The 25,227-nt window shown below is 42.4% G+C and overlaps 1 protein-coding gene across 1 annotated transcript in view; it reads left to right on the plus strand.

Annotated features, from left to right (window-relative positions):
* Positions 1-25,227, plus strand: part of Lpp (LIM domain containing preferred translocation partner in lipoma) — a 597,188-nt gene that overhangs the window by 294,239 nt on the left and 277,722 nt on the right. The window lies entirely within an intron of this gene.

The following is a 25,227-nucleotide window of genomic DNA, read 5'->3' on the forward strand; positions in this document are numbered from 1 at the left end:
ACAGCCTGTGGAACGTAGGGTCTGCAGGGATGCGAGGTACATGCATCAGAATTGAGTGGAGTTCTTGGATATTCATTTGTATCAGATGGATGGAAACGGATATTATGTGTCATGCATTCAGAGAACACAAGTACATTTCCTCTTGTCAAGTTACAGGAAAGAGCTGGAGAGCTTTTAGAGGCCAAGGTTACAATGGGTCTACCATTGGTTTCTCTGTCTCCAAGTCTAAAGCTAGGAGAGCATCACCCTTTCACAGCTATGGGTTTCACACAGAACTCTCCTGACAGAATCGCTGTCCAGCACCAAACTAGGCTTGCTTGCATCGCTCTGTTTAAAAGTTATTAGCACATGTCTGGGTTTTTTTTCAAACATGAAGTTTTAAAAGTTGCACCCACTCTTTATGAAGACTGCTTTTCCTGAAAAAAAAAATATCAAATCATCCTTTCAAGGACAGAAAGTTGCTAAAACTTCTCTTTGGCCAACTGTTGTCTGCTTTTACTGCAACCTCAGCCGTCCCACACGGGTGTATTTCATAGAGCTGCAGCTTAGGAGGCCAACTGAGAAACCATTTCAGGAGTGTAGACACTGCACAAAAGGGTGGTTATTAGGAATTCATGTGGCCCGAGGTATTAGGTACAGTAATCAGGGTGGAGCTTTGTGGGGCCATGGAGAGTCTCTTCTCTTGTGCTCCCAAGTTCTAGCTTGCAAAAGCCAGGAGCATCTGCAGGAGAGATTTATTAGTAATTAAAAGTTTAATATTTCGTATTATTCACTTCCACCTAAACATGCTGCCTACTGGGCGTTGAAAGCTGCAGCTTGCCTGTGCTGTATGAGGAGGCATTCAGTCCTTGCGGACAAAGGATTTTATTTTGGAGGAGGGAGGATTGGTGTCTTCTTGAGAGTTGTGATATGAGCATGGTATTTTCTGTTGAACCAGGGATTGGGCTAGTGCCATGTTCACACTTCCTGCATCTCCTTGTGAAGAGTAGAGGAGCCGGCCTTGATCTGTTGGCAGTGGATTTGTCAGAATATCGACACAATTTACCTATTGTAGCTGCCTTTGAGACTGTGGTAACAGATGAAATACCTCAGAAATGTCATGTGGAGGGTATTAGCTGAAATGCAGTAAAAATAAGATGTGAGAAACAGCCCTGTTGAAGAGAACAGCGTGTGCATTTTGCAGTGCCCCTGTTTAGAGGATCTGGATTATTTTGAACTCGTCTCTACCTGTCAGAAGACCTAAGGTTAAATAACAATGGCGTGGGGGCGGACAAGCGGTTAGCTGACTCAGAGTTGCATGCTATGGGTTTGATGATGGGCAATTAATTTTTAGATTGCATATAATTGCACCACTCTAACATTTATGTCTTCTCTTTCTTTTTTAAAAAAGTCAGTGTTTATGTTTGTGTCATACGTGATCTACATAGTCAAACTTAGCTGGAGGAGTTCACTGTGAACTATATGAAATGGAACATTTAGAATAAAAACTTGACACTGCCCAATCTACCTTGTCTTGTACCCCTATGGACATGAATGTCTATTTATTCAATGTAGGACGTCTCCCGGTACAGTGATGTAGTTGGGGCAGTAGAAAGCCGTGACAAGTGTCACAGAGCACCCACTCAGCTCTTGTCCAGGAGGTGCTGGTCTTGCGGAAGAACCTCAGTTGCGGTCTCAGAGGTACCTTTCCTTGTGATGTGCATGTTAGACCTTTATGAGTCCTTGGCCCAGAACAAGTATTCCATTACCCCGAATCACTGAACCCAGTCGTACGTTTAAAAGGAAATACACAAAGCTTCCCCTTTCTTGAGTGTTCCTGTGTTATAACAGCATCTTAGTGGAAATAATTAGCCCTGTGTCCGTGCAGAAGCACACATCACATTTGCAAAATTAGAGCGCTCTTGTCAGGGCTGGTTTCTCTGTTTCTTTCTTCCTCTCCCACTGTTTAAATGTCTATTTTGGTGGTACTCTTGCTCACAATCAACACAGTCCTCTTCTTTTCCTTTGTTTTTTTTTTTTTAAGAACAGGAAATAAGCAATTCAAAGCAATTCCAATTGCAACTTTTCATGTAAGATTATTAGACACAACCACAGAAAAGAAGTAACATTTGTATGTGTGTGAGTGTATGAGGGTGTGTGTGTGTGTGTGTGTGTGTGTGTGTGTGTGTGTGTGTGTGTGTGTCTTAAGAGAAAACAATCTTTAATTGTCTAGGATCACTGTCATGTCCATTTAGACATACTTTTCTTTACTTGGTTTATAACCAAATAAAGTATAATGATTGTTTCTGTGGACAGACGATTGGAGCTGTTTAATCTCCAGCCTTACATATCATTATTGGACATGGTGAATAACTCTGGCGCTCCCCAAACAACCCAACACATTAGGGTTGCTCAAGTTGTTTTCATGATATAAGACATTGACCAGGACATTAGTTTCAGTTGATGCAGTCATTTATAATATGGAATTTAAATTAGCTATGTTTTGTCACTCGAACGTACCTAATTCTTCACAGAAGTAATGAGCTGATTTTGCGTTGGAAGAAAAGATCGAATTGGACGCATAGTGCTGCCGCTTAGTATGCATTCTGTTTTCAGTTACTGCTTTTTTGTGTGGATGGAGAAGCTTACTGTGTGTGTGAGAGCCGTGTTGCCCTGTTTAGTACCAGAGAATGGACGTGGCTGTGCTTTAGTATAGTCCATCACAGAGAACCCTAATGAAAAGTAAAATCGCCGTACATCTTACCTCAGAGGATATGCAAGACTGTGTCAATGTAAATGATAAAACTACCTTACGGTTCAATTGCAAAAAATTAAAAAAAAAAAAAAAGACTGTGATAAATTCCAGAAGGCCTCCAGGCAAGACCAAGATTACCATTTGTCTCAACACAAAAGAAACATTCCAATTCATGTTTCTTCAATAAACCAAGCAAAGTTGTTATCAGCCAGCCTTCCCCTTCCTAGAAATATGCTAGAAATCCTGTCTCAGGCTGAGGTGGAATTATGGCTTCAGAGCCCCATCTGTTCCAGACTTTTCTGTAATAAACAGGTAATTGCACAATAAAAGTTTATCCAGGTGAATGGTGGGTCTGTAAGGACAACTGAATGGCAGCCCCTGGGTGATAGGAACTTCCTAGTTTTCCTTAACACTGAGTTCTGGCATTTGAAGGCTGTGGGTGTCGTGAGAAGATTACCTTACTGTGGAGGATTATGCCTATATGCATACAGTGTGTGTGTGTGTGTGTGTGTGTGTGTGTGTGTGTGTGAGTCTGTATGTGTGTGTGTGTGTGAGAGAGAGAGAGACAGAGACAGAGAGATACAGAAAGACAGAGAGAGAGAGAGAGAGAGAAAGAGAGAGAGAGAAAGAAAGAGAGAGAGAAAGGCATTGTATGCCCTTATATAGGGCATCACTCACCTACATTTTTTGCCATGCTTTGAGGATTCCGTGTGTGTTGATCATGCTAACATCCCTCCTCAAGTCTTCCAAGATGTCTCCTTCTCACCCAACTCTTTGTCTTGTCTTCCTTCAAGACTACTTTGTGAGTCTAAATTCTCTTGTCCATTGAAAACGGTAGACATTTCGGGGGCTTCACTCTAAAAGCAGAACAACCCTCCTCAGCTAGGGTTGGAACTTAGTTCCAGTTCCCTTCTCCCTAATGGGATTTAGTCTGGTTTCGGCTTGCACATGTCTTGTGTGTGCTGGCACAACCACTGTGCGTTCATATTTTCAACTTCCCTGGAGTGTTCACAAGAGACTTCTCCCTGGGGCAAGCCACTGGCTTTTATACCTATCTGCCCTTTTGCAGTAAAGCCTGTACCTTTCGCGGAGTGGTATGAGGTAACTTCTAGTTATGGAGCACATTCTACGTCTCTTATTCTTCGCACCCTAACCTGTGGTGGGTATCAGTGTTCATTGTCATCTACTACAAATGGAAGCTTTCTGACAAGGACTGACAGATGCATTAATCTATAGATAGTAAGATAAGTCATTAGGAGTTGTTTCATTACTATGTCTATTTATCAGAAGAACATTGTAGGTTTTCCCCTAGAGGTAGTGATTCGTGTAGTTGTGCTGTTCCCTAGCCCAGGAGTGGAGCCATGCATGGGTTTCAGCTTGCCGAGTGGCACTCCAAGCCAATCAGACAGTAATCGGTAACTCCCATGTTCCTTGTGCCACTATTAAGCTCTTTAAGAGGAAGTGAGCTTTATTTACATATATAAGCCCGTGAAAAGGTACATCCTGTAGACTGCATGTATACAAGAATTGAATCATAACTGGATATTTGTATACATAGATGATAAGCAGTAAGTTCATGATATGACACCTAGAGAAAATCAAATATATGGCTTACAGTGATTTGAACAATGTGCTGTGTGGATTATTTGAAGAATATACTGTTGAATATAGTCCATAAATTTCTTAAAGTCACACTGGGAACCGTCCATGTGTTGACTGGAACTGTTTCTAATTCTATTTTGATGTGTACTGCACACAGGGAAATAGTGAAGTTATTTTGTATCAGTTGCTTTTTCTGTTGCTAGGCTCCTTATTAGCAAAGATTCCCGGTCAGTTCCTTTCCAATGATGTGGCATACACAGAGTCACCATTTACCTGATATTTTCTAGGCAGTCAAAACCAGAAAATAAGGTTGTTGTTGTTGTTGTTTCTAGAAACAACATGTGTAACTTAGTCTTTCATGGGATCCTATTGTCAGAGCTCACTCTCTCATCCATCCCCTGGGCTTTATTAAACAGAATTCTAATTTTAGCTTTGTTTATGAGGAAGGGAATTTCACCATTATTTGGGTATGATGTCACAGGTTGGATACGGGTGCTCTGTTTGCAGCAGTAATAAAAGAAATTTCTTGGAGTGTAGTCAGAAGAAAGGGTATGGACAGAGGAGAATTTTCCATAGTCATCACTTTTCTACCATTATCTGGTAGGCAAAGGGCAAAGGTAACACTGTGTTCATATTTTAAGGTATTTTATAAAAGACACTGATACAGACCTTCAGGCGGGACTGTATAAAAGGTCCCTTCTGAAAGGACCTTATATTTAAAACTGTGGTCATTGTTCATGTACTTATATCATGATTGCGTGATTAACTTTTTTTTTGATTATTGATTAAGCATAAACTCACTGTTAAGTTCCTGAAGTAAAATAGATCCCAATTACATGGAAAGACATATAACCCTCCTTGTTTGGGTGAGAGAACATTTTAGATGTTGGACATACTATAACTTTTAGTTGGGTACATAGTTTCAATGAATGAATGAATGAATCAATCAATCAATCAATCAATCAAACAAACAACCTAATACTTTGAGAATCCTGGGTGGCATCTTTTAGGATCTGAAAGGCTAATCTTGAAATTCAATTGCATTTTCTGTGGATTTGGAAATGCAAGGCAATTTAAGAAAACAAAGGAGGAGGACTTGAATAGTAACATCTAATTTCAAATTTTATTCCAAATCTAGAAGAGTCAGGTACTGGTCTATGGTAAGTGTACGTATTAGGACCACAGATTTGGAAGTCTAGAAATAGTCCTTTATGTTACTATTGATTGATAAAGGATAGTTTTTCATCAGATCATTCAGGAGTAGCTAGATTTCTAAAAGCCTCTTGTCATATACAAAATTTAACAGAAAGTAGATCACTAACACAAATGCATAGGTTGAAACTATAAGACTCCTAAAAGAAAACATAGGAACACTGATTGTGACCTTTGATTAATGACTAACTTCTTACACATTGCTTATAGAACATAAACAAGATAACACAGAGAAACCAGACTTCATGGGAACTAAGCATTTCTGTTCATCAGATGTCTTACTTAGGGCTTTATTGCTGTGAAAGGTCACCATGGGCATGAAACTCTAAGAAAACATTTAACTGGGACTGACTTATAGTCCAGAGATTCAGTCCATGATCATCATGGCAGGAAGCATGACAACATGCAGGCAGACGTGATGATGGAGAAAGAACTGAGAGTTCTACATGTAGCAAGAAAAGAGAGTGACACGAGCCTGGCTTGAGCATCTAAAACCTCAATGCTCACCCTTAGTCACACACTTACTTCAACAACCTATTCCAACAAGGCCACGCCTCCTACAAGGCCACACCTCCTACAAGGCCACACCTCCTAATAGTGCCACTCTCTGGGGGGCAAGCAATCAAATCTGTGAGTCTATGGGGTTAATTATTATGCAAAAACCACTTAAGATGATACCAGCATATAACCAAAGAATGAATGTACAGAACAGGACAGATTACTTGTATGTCACACAAACGAAAGAGTTTTCATTCCAACATGCATTCAATCGTTATACCTCAGTAAAGATAACAGGCTAATTAAAAGTTGCACAGAAGATTTAAACAATCTTTTCTGAGGAATTTTAGTGAATCACAAAGACAGGACAAGATATGAAACCATTGTTATCAGAGAAATGCAAATAAGTGTGACTCTGAGATACCACTATGTGTTCTCTGAAATATCAGCCATTATTATTGTCATCGTCTGAAACCATTGCATAGGGTACCAGCAGGAGAAGAGCATGTAAAATGGTTGGATAATTCCGGTGTATTGTAAAACGTGCATGCATTTGTTGTCAGTCTGACAGCTTCCAAAGCACTGAGCATTGCTGCTACACAATGAGAGCATTTTACTTATATGCATGTATCCAAGAGTACTCACACATATGGCCACACAGAAACTGTTTACATTGTGTATACATAGAAAAATTATTTATAATATCTAAACTGATGAGTGGATAATCAAAAATATATATCCATATACTTTAGTATTATGTTATAAGGTAGATGGAACTCTGCAAAAATGATAGTGGTGAAAGCAGCCAGATATAAGTAGGTGTATATGTTGGCCTTTCTGTGTGTATAAACAGGCCATCTCTAGACATAGGACAGATCATTTGTGCCTGTGTCTGGGCTGAAGGGTGAGTAGGGGAACTGTAAGCACTGAGCTGATTATGTTGGGAATGCCGAAAATATTCTAGAAATATTGATGTAGATTGCATAGTTTGTCAGTTATACTTGGTATCATTAAATTTTAGATTAAAATATTTATTTTTATTTCCTATGTATTGATTGTTTGCCTCTGTATATGTGCATGTACCATGTCTTTTCCGGGTGCACTTAGAGACCAGAAAGAGTGTCATATCCCCAGAAGGAGAATGACAGAAGGCTGAGGCACCATTTGAGTGCACTTCCCTGACATTGATTCTCTGCACAACAGCCTTAACAATGGTCTTAACTGCCGACTCATCTCACTAGGCCTAGCTTCAGTTTTAAAAGGTCGATTTATTTTTTATAATACATGAATTACTGTACCTGGAAACTTAAAAGTATGTGAATAGAAATGTTGTTTTGAACAGTGTTTCTACAACACACACATGACATTGGAGAAGGAAGCTCCCCTAAGGAATTTGTAGTCTGTTGGGTAAGGTACAAGTGAGTACCTGTGGTGCAGAATGTAGGCCGGAAGAATTAAAAAGAACAGGTTTCTGCTGCCTGAACCCAAGGAAGAGGAAATCTCCCTGGAAGAGCATAGAAACTCTGATCCCACCTATCATTCTTCCTTGGAAAGAATCATCCACTCAAATTGTCTGGCTTTCCTCCACCTCCAGAAATGTGACCTAGACCAGTAATTTTCAAAGACAAAGAAAGCCCAAAACAATCCAAAGTACTGCTTATCTAATAGTAATGGCACTTGGAGGTCAGTGTAGCCCACCTTAGAGTATGGCAAAATTATCTTTAAAATGGCCACCATTTAAATGAATTATTTAAGGGCTTACACACACACACACACACACACACACACACACACACACACACACACACACGCACAGATGCACACACATGCATGTACACACCCGTACATGTGTGTATTTTCCAGGCTATTTTGGAACTCACTTTGTAGTTCAGTCAGGTTCTGAATTTAAGGAGATCTTCTTGTCTTCCTCTTCTTCAGTGCTGAAAGTAAGGTATACGATACATTAAATGCAGCCTTACATAGTTATTGAAATGTATCATAATAATTGAAATGATGGATTCTACCATTTATAGTAGATATAAGCAGCATACTTTATCTTCAAACCTTACCTCTATCGCCTTTTAGAGTCTACCTGGATGAACTACTGAAAACCTTTGTGCCTCAGCTTTCTTCTTTCTGTGAACGGATAATCGTAGCATAGCAATGAGGATAATATTAGTCGAAACAGTAGTTTATGATGAGTTACAATGTGCAAAGGACTTAACACAGTGCTTGGCATATAGTTAGCACTATATACATTAGCAAATCTTATTGGGAGCTCGGTGCCTATTTTTAACTTTTTATTGCTTTTCTGTAGAGATATTGATATATAAATTTAGTCTGTGGTATCCTCTCCAAGATTCTGAAATAGTTCATCTCACTCATTTGAGCTCACCGTCATCCTTAGATTTTTCAGGGATAGTCCAGCTGTCTGAAGGCCTTGCCTAAACCGGTTGGCCGTGTCGGCGGTTCCTAATGGAAGGTCTCAAAAGCTGGAGCTTGTGTCGTCTTCTGACACATGAGTCAGCCCATCTGTTTTGGTGGATCACAAAGTAATTTTTTTGTTCAGTGACTGAAGCTCACATAATGACTCATGGATTTGGAATCTTCCCTAAGTTAATAACCATTGACCTATTGTCATGTGTGAAGTTTTCTATACTTACCTATCCAGAGACTAAGCATCTAAATCAATGCTCAAAGCACTGGCTTCTGTAACGTATTTCCATGCAGGTGAGTTCTTGCACGTTTCTAAGATCTAATATCAGCATATATCCACAGCTAGCTCACAAGTGCGAAAGAAAGCACGGAGGTCATGTGGTTTTGGCCGCCTTTGTGAGCACATAAGCAGCTGCAAGTCATGAAGGAGATTCCATAACATCATGATGAAGAAGCCCAGCAGCTTCACCAAATAGGAATGCACAAAGAAAGGGCAATCCTCTTGGGTTTTCTGACTTCCGGTTGGTTTGATTTTTCTGTGTGTATGTGCATAACTTTCTTAGTACCTGCCTTGAGGTGTTAAGAGATTGAAGTATTTCCACAGTGGAAGGGTGGAGGATTGCACAGCAGTTTAATATCATACATGTTTTGTTTCCTGAGATTATGGGCATTGAGTCAGCACTGTCTAGAAGGCAGACAGGAAGGCAGAAGAGGGAGTGGTTACAGAACTACCTACCATCTTCCTAGGCTTGTCTCAGGACATTTGTTCTACACTGCCTGAGCTTCACCTGCATCAGACATTTCCAATGCTCATAACCCATTTGATCAGATTATGATGTAATGGTTCCAGAATTGTGGTACAGTGAATCCATTGCAATGTACCTGCCTTCAGCCCTATACTTACTATCCATCACATGCTTACACACACTTCTCTGTTACAAGCCCATTACAACATGGAGAGGGGCTGACTGTTACCTGTGTTCCTTTGATTTTAGATGGACTCTTCTGCATAACACATGCGATGGTTGAAAAATGCTCATTAATGGTCTTTCATTAAAAGAAAAATAAGCTTAGAAATTGACTGAAACAGTGCCCAATTAACTGTGTCTTTCCCTACTTGTGGATTGTACGTTTGTGTAGAAAAAAAAAGTCACAACCAAAATGGTGATTGCCCGAAGAGATCAAGTGCAAGACGAACCAGGCAGTGTGAGAAAGAATGACATTTCCTCAAGTTCACTCATTTCTGAATATGAGCTATTTCCCCCATTTTCTTTGGTTGCACGAAACTTTTATTACTCTGCTGACTTCCATAAATGTACTTAGATTATTTTACATTACAGGCACAAGCATTACGTCCCCTGTGAATTTACCTGAGATCAGTAAGGACTTCCCTTGAAGTGTCCAGGTAATTGTCTAGCATCACCTGTGGACAGGCTCAGAGCTGTCTCTCCCTAACAGAACACAAGGCTGCAATTCCCATGCTGCTGCCAAGACAGAGAGAAGGAAGGGAGTGGGGCGGTGCGGAGCGGCTGGCACAGACTGACCTGGGATACCAAGGAGACATCCAGCAGTTACCTGGGGTGGAGAGTTAAAATTACACTCTCAAAGTGAAATGTCTGCACTCTAATTTAAAGCCTGTCACTTTTGAGCTGGCCATACCTTGACCAAGTTATTAAACTTTCATCTTATATTGAATATATACAAAGAACTCAAGAAGTTAGACTCCAGAGAACCAAATAACCCTATTAAAAATGGGGTACAGAGCTAAACAAAAAATTCTCAACTGAGGAATATGGAATGGCTGAGAAGTACCTAAAGAAATGTTCAACATCCTTAGTCATCAGGGAAATACAAATCAAAATAACTCCGAAATAACTACCTTAAATCAGTCAGAATGGCTAAGATCAAAAACTCAGATGACAGCAGATGCTGGCGAGGATGTGGAGAAAGAGGAACACTCCTCCATTGTTGGTGGGATTGCAAACTGGTACAACCTTTCTGGAAATCAGTCTGGCGGTTCCTCAGAAAATTGGACATTGCACTACCTGAGGACCCAGCTATACCTCTCCTGGGCATATACCCAAAAGATGCTCCAACATATAACAAGGACACATGCTCCACTCTGTTCATAGCAACCTTATTTATAATAACCAGAAGCTGGAAAGATCCCAGATGTCCTTCAATAGAGGAATGGATTGAGAAAATATGGAGACAAAGTATGGATCAGAGACTGAAAGAAAGACCCATCCGGAGACTGCCATACATGGGGGTCCATACCACATGTAGTCACCAAACCCAGTCACTATTAGGGATGCCAAGAGGTGCACGTTGACAGGAACCTGATATAGCTGTCTCCTGCGAGGCTCTGCCAGAGCCTGACAAATACAGAGGCAGATGCTCACAGCCAACCATTGATCTGAAAACAGGGTCCCCAATGGAGGAGTTAGAGAAAAGACTAAGGTAACTGAGGGGATTTGCAACCCCATAGGAAGAACAACAATATCAACCAACCAGAGCCCCCAGCATTCCCAGGGACTAAAGCACCAATCAGAGAGTTCACATGGAGAGACCCATGGCTCCAGCTGCATATGTACCAGAGGATGGGCCTTGTCAGACTCAATGGGAGGAGAGGTCCTCAGTCCTGTGAAGACTCTATACCCCAGTGTAGGGGAATGCCAGGGCAGGGAGGCAGGAGGGATTGGGTGGGTGGGTTTGTGGGTTGGGGGAGCAACCTCATAGAGGCAGGGGTGGGAGGATGGGATGGGGAGTTTTTGGAGGGGAAACTAGGAATGGGGATAACATTTGAAATGTAAATAAAGAAAATATCCAGTAAAAGAAAAAGACAAAGAAAAAATGTAAATAAGAAGTATCCAATACAAGGAGTTATAAGGCCTTTCTGAGGTGTGTGTGTGTGTGTGTGTGTGGGAGAGACAGAGACAGAGAGAGAGAAGAGAAGAAGAGGAGGAAGAAGAAGAAGAAGAGGAAGAGGAGGAAGAGGAGGAGGACGAGGAGGCAGAAGAGGACATGAAGAAACAGAAGAAGAATAAGAATAAGAATAAGAATAAGAAGAAGAAGAAGAAGAAGAAGAAGAAGAAGAAGAAGAAGAAGAAGAAGAAGAAGAAGAAGAAGAAGAAGAAGAAGAAGAAGAAGAAGAAGAAGAAGAAGAAGAAATTTTTCTTTTGATTCATGGTTCATGTTTCGTCCATTGTTTGCTGGTTGTTCTTAGGCCAGCAGCAAAGTAGGCTATTGTGTTGGAAGGGCAGGGTAGAAGAAACCTGCTTACCTCATTTCAGCCAAGAGGCAGAGAGAGATAGAGAGATTGAAAGATGGCTGAGATGAGGTGAATGTCAGTAGCCCACCTGCCCCCAGAGACCTCCATCCTCCACACAGACCCTCCTGTCACTTTCTGGTTCTCTACCTTTTGTTGTGAACTCATCAGTAGTCCATCCATGAATTTATCATCCTCATGACATACACACGGGATCAGTGTGTACCTCACGGGGCCATGAGCCAACAAGACCCTTTAATATCCAGCAGTAATGGAAAGGTGTCACTGTTTTTATGGAAACAGCTATAGCATTCCCTCCAAGCCTACAAACTCAGCATGTTGTGCTACTGTTTCTCCATTGACAAAATTAGGACCTAAATTGTCAGGTTCCTTATGGTCTTAACCTAGGAAAACCAGAAGAGATTCGTATCTATTTTGTATCTGTATTTTGTATCCACTGTATTCCTGGGAACAGGGATAGGAAGAGGCTGGTAGACAGTGTGGATGGCTGTGTTTCTAATCATCTCTCCAGCACTACCTAAGCTTGGAAGCATCTTTGGAGGTCTTATGGACTCAGTCTCTTACCACAGGGTGCTTTGTGATACGTATGTCATCAAATTACCTCAAAGATAACTGTACCTTATTGGAATCTTAATGGCAACCCCCCACCCATTGCTATACTGCATACTCCGCAATTTTATTGGCAAAATCACCTGTAAGAAATAGTAATTTATGCTAATTTTCAAAATCAGTATTCAGTATAAGGCAGTTGCTAGCAAAGCCATGATGTGGTTTCAAAATACAAGCAAGTCTTTGGATATTACCGTGGGGATGGAGGACTTAATCCTTGTTATCGGTTAGTTGGAGTTTTCGTAAAGCAAGTCTTTACTAGTTTGTCAGTTCACAGGCACTTCAGGTTATCAGTGGGTTGACTGTAAAAGCTACTGATTAGTGGCTGCCCAGGAAGGGAAAAGCCTACTCCTTTCACTCCTAGAAAGACAGTGTTTATTTGCTGTCAAGCCCTCAGAAAGCTGTGTCTTAGATGAGCTGAAATTTATGACAAAAGTGGTTTACTGCACCCCCAAGCATTAGCTGCTGCCAATGTATTTTTTGTGTAAGTGTCCCCCAGTGAGCATCGGGGAGCTTTTTGCATTCACAGAAGGAAATTCGGTTGCCTGTCATTTTCAAGGTAACTGCAGGAACTTCTGTATGGAGAGGTAGTGCTCAAATTATCAACTAATGGAGAGGGACCAAGTGGTCTTTAAAAGAAAATAAGACCTAATAATAAACTAGGTTAATTATAAACCACCCACTGTATACAAATATTGTTAATAATTTGTTTTGCCTTTCAACTATGGATATATTTGAAAAATGCTCTATTGGGAAGGAGCCTTCTATTTTGATTGAGTGGAGTGTAATACACACGAGTAAGGGTATTTGTTGGTTTGTGTGTTAGTTGCTTTTCTGTTATTCTAATAAAACACCATGACCAAAGAAACTTTTAACAAGTATTTAATTGAGCTTATGGATCAATAGAGTTAGAGTCCTGGAGGAAATAGCAAAGACATGGTTGTTAGGAACAGGTGAGAGCTCCCATCATGCCCTACGAGAAGGAAGCATAGAAAGCAGGGTAGGAATGTTAAAGGGTCTCCTACAATCTCGAAACCCACCCCAGTGTCAGACCTCCTCTAGCAAGCAGACACCCCGAAACCTTTCCAAACAGTTCTAGCAACTGGAGTATTGAAACCTGTGAGCCCAGGAAGGCCATTCTCATGCATACTGCCCCAGTATTTTGGGAGAGTTGTGGTAGGTAGTGATGGCTTTGAGAGTCACTTTTCATCAAGGAGATAATCTGTTCATGAACCTGGCTTTTCTTACCTGTTCAAGCATAAGAATTCAGCATCACTGGCCAGAGGGATCAGAGGAAAGGAGTCAGCAGAAGCCATTTCTAGTAACTATGAGCAACTTAGCTTCGTCTTAGGAAGAGGGCCTGAGAAATGAAAAATAATAACTTATGCAAACTCAAAACCTTTGCTGTTGTCTTGCATAGTCCTTGCAAATGACTTGAATTTGTGTTCATTTTCAAAATATTAACCAGTAAAGCAAAACTTTATGTCCATAAGACTTCCCTGTTACAGATTTTAGTGGTCGCAACTTTCAAAAAAGGGATTTACTCGAGAGTTTGTACAGTTCTCTAACTCTGTTTTTTTATACTTCTCTGAGTTTTTCTATCTGAGGACTCTTTGCTGAAAGCGTTTGTAGTAAAGCTGTGCTGATTTCCACCTTACAGCGGTTTCAGCATAACATGGGCCAGCCACCAGCATGAGGCAGACTTCAGGTATTGAGAACTCGTGTGCATATTGGCATTGTGAGTCATGTACATTGCTTATTTAATGGTGTCTGATAGACCCATGGGCAGTATATATGGAATTCTCTGAGGATCAATAGAGTCTCTCAACCCAGGAGAATATTCTGGCTGGTAGGGTGAGATCGGTATGTGGTTGAATTTCTAGCAATACACCAGAAACATGATTACATAAAAGAACGTTATTTTTCTTACCTTTAATTTTATTTAGTTCTGGGGCTTACAAGTTTAGTCTAGGTCTCAAAGGGCAAAAATGAATAGGGAGGGTTTTTATCCTTTTCCTTTTCTGCTTCTAGAGCTGCCCACATTCCTTTGTTTATAGCCTCATCCACTGTCTGGAAAGCCTGCAATAAATCAACTCTTGACTATGTTTTCTTCCATAGGGCTCAATCTGATTATAACAGAGTAGTTCTGCTTTGGGTTCTCTTGTGATTAGATTAGGTCTACCTGGGTAATTCAGGTCTCTGTGTTCATCTCAGATTCTTTATGGTTAACCACATCTTCAGAGTTCATCCTGGCAAATTAAGAAATCTGTCCTCAAGATCTAGGAATCAGAATCCGGCTGTCACTAAGTTGCTACTCTACCCATCACAGGCCCAGCTAGGGAGCTTTACAGTCTTCTAGAATGGCCCATTCCAAAAGGAGATGAAGCGTTCAGACAGGTAGGGTGAGATCGGTATGTGGTTGAATTTCTAGCAATACACCAGAAACATGATTACATAAAAGAACGTTATTTTTCTTACCTTTAATTTTATTTAGTTCTGGGGCTTACAAGTTTAGTGTAGGTTTCAAAGGGCAAAAATGAATAGGGAGGGTAGCCTCTCTGCTTCAGGTAAAGCGTTCTGAGATTATGTTGATAGCAATGGAGTTCACTCGTTTACTGCAGGAATATGTAGTCTGTTGTGCAATATCTCATTAAGGTCAGTGGCAGGGCCCTGCTAGCCAACAGTGATTCGTATCAGTTTCCGTGGGAAAATGAAGTGCATTGGTTACCCATTCTTGGAACACATTTCAGTTTCTTGTCTGTTGTAAATGTTCACATCATTATTTTATTCTTTTTCTTTGGGTTTTTTTTTTCCTGCGGCGAATACTGCTCACGGTCTAAAGTCTTTCTGAAATGTTTTTGTTGGTTGCTACCAGTGTGTTTGATTACTGTAACCAAAGACCTGGGGCCAAAGAAAAAAGTCTTGGGAGGCTGACATCCAGGCAATATGGCTCTGTTAACAGCACAGTCAACCTTTTCTTCCCCCTTACTTCAAGGCAAATGGCATCATCGGGATAGCACTTTGGGGAGAGTATATTTATATGCATACATCAGAAGGCAGGGTTTGCCTCCCTTAGCATTCATTTCACAATCTTTCTTCACCCCATCTTAAGATCCGCATTTTGAGAGTATCACATTTACCAACCTTTGACTTGGTGGACCATGGTGGTACATGCCACCAAGCCATCAACAAACTGTACTGTTGACACTATTGAAAGTTGCCCTGGCTTTTGCAAGCAGCCTGTACCCAGGACAAGGACAATATGTGGATGTGCCTCTCTTACAGTGCAGCCCACTTTGTTGTGCTTTCTGGAGCTGGTGCGCACTGACTAAGCCAGTGTATGGCCTTCGTATATTCAACCCAGCAGCATTGCCTGTTTTCCCTGGGATTCTGGACATATGTAGGAAGCCTGATTATTGCCCGTTTCCTGGTGCCTTTAATGTGAGAGTAGGAGGTTAACTTGTGTGCTCATCTAAGAATGACTTGTCATACACATGAGCTGGAGAACAGAAATAGATCTAAGATTGTTCTGGTAGATTGTGGAAGAAGGATGTCTCGTTCAGTCAAGTCCGATCACACTGTTGTGTTGTAGAGCAAAGCAGCTAAACAGGATGTTCTCTTGTAACTCTTCCGAGGTGGGCTCAACCTCAAAAGGGAAGGTGTCAGTGTGGTGTGCCCTGCCCGAGCCTCTGCCGAGTGAGTCACTTGTGTGAAAATGTCTTGACACAGATAGAATCGCGGAGCCCACACTGTATCTGATCACAGAAATGTTACTGCATAATAGCAAGCTGGCTTTGATCTCCATGGGATCGCAGGCTGGGGGGGGGGCGAGGAGGGGTGCATTTGGAAAGGTCATCTCTACTACTCAGGAGAACACTGACTATCACTCCCCTCTATCTGGGAGTTTGTGTAGCGAGCATTGGAAATGAGTGCATTAAAGGAAAAGTGCCATTTTCCTTCATGTGTGAATGGGATGCTTTTTATTTTATTTTACTTTTTTCTTTGCTGGAAGAGCTCAGCATCCTGAATCCTTTCCCTTCTATGTTGTAGTTGGGTGATATCTCACACCCACTGGTGTGTGAAGAGGAAGAACCTTCTTTGCCTACTTTCTGTGTTAGTGATGTGGCATAATGTTTTCTGGAAATGCCACACAATTTCAAATGTGACTCCTTTCTTAACTCGCGAATAGAGTTGACAACAGTGAAATATGTCCTGTAAACAAACCCCGAGACACTATCTTTTGAATGAGCTGTAGTTGAATTCATACCAAGTCCCAGAAGTAGGAAGTCCCACGTGTGTGGAGTTCTCTGTGCTGCCCGAGGCCCACGAGGAGCAGTGCCACGGAGGAAGCCTGCATCACCTGGTCACTCTCATTCCAGTCCAGCACAGCTGAGTCCCAATTTCATGTTCTGTGACTCACAATCCCAGTCTATGGTGACAGAGAATATTTTGCTTTTATTGAGTAAAACATAAACCTGCTTCTAAAGGTGATTACATTGCTATGTGACTTTCTATGCTATTGAATTCTTCCAGTCACGTCTTATTTCTGGAGCTGCAACAGAAGTCACCAGAGGAATTGTTCATCTCTTTTTATGACGTGCTTGGTGAACATTGGTGGTTGGCAGACTCTTTTCTGGATGGGTAGGGTACAACCTCAAAAAATATAAAACCTATGCCATTAAAGAGTTCACATGCCTGTCAGAGAGGGTTTAAAAGCAGACAGTTACATACTAAAGTCTAATTAAATGCTAGAGAGAGAATTGAAGGTAAAACATAGAGGGAACGGGATGGTCTGATGGCGGCTGCTTTTCCTGGGGTTTATGGGAAGAGACTTAGTATGAGGTGGCTTTGGCACACCACCACCTAGGTTGTAGTGAAACGTGCTACCTGACACATGCCACAGTATGTTCCAGACAGGCACATGTCAATGTTTTGTTATTTTGGGGCATCAGAGAGAAAAGGTGGCACAGTTTATAGCCAGCAATGGCATGGGTCAGAACGGAAAGCAACCTGGGTTGCCTGCAGCCCTCTGTGAATCAAGAGGCTAAGTAACAGGTACAGTGAGGAGGAAAGCAGTTCCTGGTCCCTGCACAGGGCTCTGGACTCTAGGTCTTACGTAGAGGGAGTGGGAGGACATCTGGAGGTTTTGATGAGAAGTGTTCTATCATGGTAGCCTCCTGCCTGAGAGTAAGCTGCAGCAGGCAGTGACAGTCCAAACTACCTCGATGTGAAATCTGACAGGACTCTAGCAATTGTAAACCAGAAGATGCACAGGTTCGCAGATCTGGGACTGATGGCCCGACCAACAAGATTGGAGGCCGATGGGACATGGTAGTGAGCCACTCACTGAGGTGCCAGCAGATAGAAAGAGCAGGCATTTGGTTTCCATATTTGGGATGCTTTCATTTTGAAATTTATTTTAAACTTTTGTTGATGGTGTACTTGTGTACGCACACATGCACACAGAACGTATTGGGAACGTAGGAACGTATTGGGTATCTTCCTCTATGTTTCTCTGCATTTTTTTATTTTATGCATGTGCATGCTCATTTTGCATGCTCGTACTTATGTCTGCACACCACATGCCTGCCTGGATCTTCTGGGACTGCAGTCTCAGCTGTGAGACACTGTGTCGGTACTGGGAACAGAACCTAGGGCCTCTGCAAGAGCAGCAAGTGCTCCATTGTGCGCTGTCTCTTCAGCCTTTGTCAACTTTACTTTTTGAGACACTGTGTGTCACTTGCACATGAGGTTCACTTTTTGCTAGAGCAGCAGGCTCAGGAACTCCTGCAATCCACTTGCCTTTGTTTCCTAGTGCTGGGCCGTGCTCAGCCTTTACGTGGGTGCTAAGGGGTCTGAATGCAGCCTTCTTGCTTTAAAAGCAACTTCTCTTATCGAATAAGCCACCTTTCTAGCTTTTGTTACCTTTTTTTGTTTGTTTTTGTATTTCAGGGGAAGGGAGTGAAGATGATTAAGAATTTGTCTTTTCATATGTTATATTTGTAGTTAGAATCCCAATTTCAACTGAATAGACGTATATTTGAGGCTCAAAGTCAATATCTCCTCTTAATATCTGGTTAGGAGTCAGCAGAATGAACTTTCAAACTTTACCGCTTACTGGCTGTCTAAGGGCTGAGACAATATATTGATGCAATGGAGAAGAACAGAAGAACTTATGTCAGAGGCAAAGACTATGCGTGTGTGAAGAGGCCCCAAGCACAGTTAATTCCACAGCCTAGGAAGAACATACCTGAAGAGGGTCTGACCAAATGTGTAAAGATCAAAATTAAAAACACACAGTTCTTACCTGTGGTGGGGTTTAAGGTGGCGCAGGCATTCTCTGTGCTCTTTATCTGTGTTTATTCAGTTACATTGGTTTTTCCATTTGTCTGGATGAGTCTGTGGCACTAAGTGATCATTCAATGCAAGTGGCCACAGTCTCGGTGCCCAGGGCAGGGCCCTGCTCCAAGCCGTTGTCTGAACTTCTGTAACCTAATTAACGTCTCTGTTTTAAAAAATAAACTCCATTCGCTAGACTGCCAGGCCATAGTTAATTTGGCATTTTTACTACCTTTGCTTTGCTTGGTTTTGTCTTCTTTGTTTCTTTGTTTCTCTTTAGTGTTGACTGAATAAAATCCTGTGTTACCAAAAGTTGACGGTAAAAAATAACAGGGCCATGCAAATTGTGTACGAGTTTATTCTTTCTACTGTATACACGACTGCGTTGGCATCAAGAACTTTACCTCTCTTTTGTAAATACAATGGAGGGAAGATATGGATTTGATTCTAAAAGAATATTGAGTAATGGTCTCTAATTATGCATGGGCAGATAATATAAAGTTATGAAACCAAGGTCTCTAAATTCTGTATCTGCGCTGTTCTGCCCATTTCTCTCAGGAGACCTTGGACATATCCTTGCCTCGGTCGGTGCCGCTGTGTCCCAGGTGCAGTACAGGAGATGGAGGAGTGAACTGCGGCGTCTGAGGTTCCCAGTGTAGGAGATGAGGTTCTGGGGTGAGACACAGCGGTAGTTTCTTCTGAACGGCATGTAGCCTAGTCTCCATCTTATGAGTGACCTTCACCTTGGAAGAAGCCATCTCCTCCTTCACACATTCAAAATGTGTGGCTCCCTAAGGCTGCTCTACAATGGTAAAATACTGAGTCCTAAATGTGGCATCAGCTGTGTATGTAACGTGGCCTCTTCAGGCTTCATTACCATGTAAGAGGATCAGATGTGCGCAAACTGAGGGAGACTCCGGACCACGGGGTCAGTGGGACAGTTGGATGGATGGCTATGACAGGGACTGTGGTAAAGCCTGAAGCTAGAGCATACAGCACCCATTCAGTAAGGCAAACCTTTGACAGTGCTGTTTCTCCTTCTTATATTTTCACAATCATAAATTTGATGATTTTACCCCAAACTAAATGACAAGGCCTCAATTTAGCCTCTGTACAAACCCCTCCAGTTGCAGTTGCCAATGGTTGGTTATTCTTTTTCTACGTCAGTGCCAGGAAGAGCAGTATTTTTACTTAAGAAAAGGTACCAGCCGTCATCTAGCTTCTCATTAGAGAAAAGAAAAACACCTCTCACATAAACCCACTTTAGAAAATATGAATGTAGCACTGTTCTGCAGACCATTTTCTTCTTTGCCTGCTGGCTGTCCATAGCTCCTTTCATGACCTCCTCCTTCCAGGCCCTGAGACCTTTCTGTCTGCAGGCCTGCACTCCCCAGGGACAAACAGAAAGAGCCCTTGTTCTCTCTCCTGTACCTAGACTTAGATTCTGGTTCTACCACTCACCTCAGTGAGATTGCTGGGAGAGTATTTTATATCTCTAGACCATAGTTTCTCTGATAAGCAAGACAGGAATGAGTACGGAGGTTTCTTTAGGAGATCAGAGTTAGCGGTGAGAATGCACGGAGGAAGTCTCACAGTCCTCCCAGTCACAGCCCGTCTACCCAGTTCCCATGCCCTGTTCGGTCCAGGGACTTCTATGGACGTTCTCTGGCTTATGGTACCACCAAAGTACTTTCCACGTCACTAATGAGAAAGCAAAAGGGGTCTGCAGTAATCACTGTGCATTGTTTCTACTCAGTGTCCTGTACAGGTAGGCAGGCATCTAAAATGGGATCCTGCAGACCTGCCCTCAAACCCTATCTCTGACATTAATCTACCTTTTGGCTTATGTCAGCTTCTTCATATTTAAATGGCATTCCTATGAGGTAGGTCTCTCCAGAGCTGTGTAGGTTACTCAGGACCATTTGCTAAGGCACGAAATACTGGATGTTCCAAAAAGGAAGTCCATTTCTTTTCTCTTTTCTTCCTTTTCTAGAACAAGTTATGTATAAGTAACTTTTATTTACCTGATATAATTGTCCTCTTGGAAGCTTACTGCTCAATAATCTCACTCTTAATTCTTTCTGAACTCTGGCTAGCTGGTTCAACTCAGGTGTTCTGGCTTGAACTTCAAGCTGACTGATACAATTTGGTTTCTCTTAGCTTCTCACTGAATTGCTCTGCTTGGCCACAAACTAACTGCAATTTGTTCTGATCATCTTGCTGCTTCTCATTCTCTAGCTTCAACTGCCTCTGGTGATCTTCACTGAACTGCATGGACTGAGGAACAAACTGTGCTCCACTGTACTCACTGCCCTGAACCCCACTGCACTCAGCATGCCCATGCTGCACTGCACTGCAGTCACTGCACTTCACTGGACTCCACTGCACTTCACTGTACTCACTGCACTTCACTGTACTCACTGCACCCACTGCACTTCACTGGACTCACTGCACTGCACTGCAGTCACTGCACTGCACTGTACTCACTGCACTTACTGTTCTCACTGCACTTCACTGTACTCACTGCACTTCACTGTACTCACTACACTGAACCCCACTGCACTACACCATACTCTCTGTCCCACTGAACAGAACTGATGGACACATTCATTTTCCTTGTGGTGCTCTTAAATAGTTTTTTTATCCTAAGAGTTGGGCATATTTTATTTCTGACCCATTCTATCAAATCTTTCTCTGATTCATCACTTTGTTTGCCCCTCAATTAGCCATCATTGTTTAGGATTGTTTGCACAAAAGGCATACCTGTACTCCAGCCATAGGAATTTAAGAGGCTCATCTGCATTCCAGATGGACCACACAGACATAACATCTTTGGATGTGACCCTTTGTAAGAACATAGGTTCTCTACCTAGGATATGTGGTTTCCAAATAACATTCATTGTCCAGCTGATGTAAAAGTCCTACCTTTAAGGAGTAAGTTTCCTGCTTGATAAGCATAATTCAATGCCTTTAACTAGTAATTGCAGTTTGCAGATTATCATTTACCTGTTGCTCCTGAAGGTCCTTCGGAAGATAAGGGTACTCTTATCCATGTTTAGATGTAAAGAAATGAGCCAAGAGTTGAAATCACTTTTCCATATATGCTCTATCAGTGCTGGGGAGCCTGGATTTTAAGCAGGTTACTTTCGCAGACACAAACCCTCTTGGAACTGAAAGATAATGTCCACTGTGTCAGTTCTTAAGGAAACCTGCATTTTCTTACCTGAAAATGAAGTAGAAAATTCCACTGTTGCTGTAAGCCTATGAAAACGTCTTCTATCACTCTCTTCACACGAAAGTTTGTTTCTCTGTGTTCTTAATCTGTCAGCTCAGGCATGCGGGCTGGGGATTAAAGACTGCACTCGTCCTTGGTGAATGCATACTTGTTTCCTGTTCTACCTCTGTCAAGTCCCAACTGCTTATGTCTTGTTTCATTGCTCATTGTAAATGATCTATAGATGATTCAAAGAGCACTGAATATAGGCTGAATAAGTAGATTGGTACATTTGAGAAGGCTAGAGTTAGCTGAGAGAGTTCAAGCATTCCAGCATCTTTCACTCTCTTGAGTATCATCTGGGGAGTCACGAGTGTCCATCCTTCCTCTGGGCTGAAGTTGGCTGAGACGGTACTTGGTGTTCTTTCTTGGTCTTCCATGCCGTGGAGTCCCTGCGGATAAAATTCTGTGATCAGTCCTTAGGGGAGCACACCCTGGCCTTCTCTATCAGTGCCAAGGAGGAAGGAAGACAGTTTTCTTATACAGAATAACAAGCGGAGTTTTGTGTGTGTTTTATAATGAGCTACCAATAACAGAATAAAACTTCAGCTGAAGAATTGACAGGCTGGATCTGTAATCTGCCTGACCTGACAACTACAGGAACTTATTACCACGTCAGCCTGCCAGATGGATCTCCTTGAAATGCAACGTGCTGCACTTCTGAATTCAGCGCGCACTTCCTTTTCTCCCCCCTTCGTGTTTGTTGAGTTTGGGAGAGAAGCAGTTTTACTTGAACTAAACCCACTCATTTCAAGTGTGTTTAATGACAGCAATATGTGGCAGATAAAATAAAATCCTACGGCCTTGTTTGATGTTTGTTTTAATTTCAGACCCTAGTAAAAGAATACAGAGGGGATAAAACAGTACGGCTCAAATGGAGGAGTTGCAAACAAATGACCTATTATCATAATTTAGCAGCTTCTCTCCCGGAGCGTTCGGGAGGTCAGAAGATTGGAGCAGTAGTAATAAAGGCTGCTGAGGTTTATGTGGTGCTTGGCAGTACGCGGAGTCATTTTCTGTTTCGTGGCTGCAGCTTTGTGCTGGCTGGCCAGAAAGGCACATCCTCCGTGCACACAAGTGGACGAGCCATGTCAAGTCCTAATTCTGAATGGCAGAGCTGAGCTCATCCCTGTTCCAGTCAGTTTAGTGATTCGTCACCTGCTCTGTCAGGACCACTCATTGATCCCCTATGTGATGCATTAGTGCTCTTGGTGAACATCCTGCTTTTTAGCTTTCTTAAAGCATGCGTTTGTATGACATACTCAATCTTTTTACATTAGAGCATTGGAGAATAAATGGAAAACAGAAAAATCTTTTCCTCACACTCCACTCTTCCCACAAACTCTACCCACCCAGGTAGTAATTACTAGCCCTTTGTGATGGATTAACATGTTCATAATGGATGTAATACATACTGGCAAGCATGTAACTGTGACATCATAAAATGTTGCTATTGTCTGCATTCTGATTCACTCTTTCCCTTCTGTCTTTGTCAGTTAGAAGGAATCTGGATGTACGTTTAATACAAACTGTAATATTACTTACTGTATCATCATCCTGGGCGTCAACTTCTCCTAGTTGTTATAAAATGTGAAGTAGAACATCTTTGCTTGTCCGTTTCTGTGGAGCTGTGAATTTGGTGGTGTTGTAGCATCATTAACACCGTGGAATCTTCCAGTTAGCTCTTGGTACCCACCTAGCCTTCTTGCTTTTCTTGCATTCCCTTGCACGTTTGGGAATGTCTTGTTCAGACCAACCCAGCCACTTCTCCAAACATGGTTGTGGCAAAGAAGGTTATCTTCCAAAGCACCATGATCTCAGTCAAAAAACTGGCTGTGGAGGGGGTAGAGTATTATTGTAATAGTTTTCTTTGTTTAAATGTCATCACTCCAGATAGAACAAGGTGCTTATACTGTGGAAGTATCTATCATAATTAAAAAATGTTAACGTAGCACTGCTGCGAACAATACTTTGAGCTAATTCTTCAGTAATAAAGAAGTGTTGAACATAATCAGACTTTAAAAAGATACACTAGATTAAGCCCACCTGTGGCTTCTTAAGGCTCAGCAAGAGTGAGCTGAGACAGATGACCCATGCCTGGGGCTACATGGGTGGCCCAGGCGAGAGGTGAGCACAATAGAGTATCAGTCCTGCACCTTGGCACCTGAACAGCAGGCTGGCCCGAGATGCCCACCAGTCAGTTGCTGAGGGTGCCTATGCTACATTCTATGCCCAAGATGACCCCTACCTGGTGCCATAATGCATAGCAGTCCTGAGACTCCAGACACCAACAGAAGGAAGTAACTGGTGGAGAAATGGAAGAGAAAGAGAAACAGACGGATCTGGGTAGAATGAAAAGAGTCAGATTTGGAGACTTGAGAGCAGTGAGGAACAGACTGTTGTAAGTAGCCCCGATTGCACCTGGAACCATAGTGGGGTCGTGATCTGTCCATATCTGGATGCATGGCCCTGTAGCAGCAGGGGTCTATTATCAGCAAAGGCCAGATGGACATCTCTGGTCTGGGATGCCACCTGAGAACATGTTGATGTCTGAGGACTGTGAAGAACTGACCCCACTAGCCTTGGAGACGGGAGAGCAGGAGAGCTACCCTTGCCCCTTGCCAGCTGAGGTACTTGGGAGAGTCCCCCCCCCGCCCCGTCCCCCAGGAAGCACAGTAGAGCTGGCCCTGGTTGTGGGAGTTGTGAGTGATCTGATCTCAATTGTATGATCATGAGAGTGCTGGCCCTGCCATCTGTCCTGTATGGGGGCATTGACAAGGGAGAGATACCCTCTACCTTCCTCATCTCTCGCCACCTATGGTAGGTAGAGATCTGGCCCAGGAGTCATGGGACTAGGAAAACTTGCTCTGACCTTTACTGACTGTAACACTAGGGATACGAGGCTCTGTGTCTAACCTGGGCAGCACTCTGAACTCACTCTGGTTGTGAGGGACATAGATGAAACAGCATTGAAGATATGGAAACAGGACATTTAGCTCTGCCCCTTGCAGTCTGTGATATTGGATGGGCCAGTCAGGGCATGGCATGGCAGGCGATCTTGCCCCAGCAGTGTGATGCCTGAGAGCTGTCAGGATGACCAGCTCAGATACCTCTCAGGCCCATATCTAGGGCTTTGAATTGGCCCTCTCCAACATTTACCCCATTGATGAACTCATGGAGAGGGCTGCAGGATTTAATCCTACAGATTCAAAGCCACAAGAACTCCATGACATG

This window comes from Rattus rattus, chromosome 4, assembly GCF_011064425.1.
Source record: "Rattus rattus isolate New Zealand chromosome 4, Rrattus_CSIRO_v1, whole genome shotgun sequence".
In the NCBI taxonomy this organism is placed as follows: Eukaryota; Metazoa; Chordata; class Mammalia; order Rodentia; family Muridae; genus Rattus; species Rattus rattus.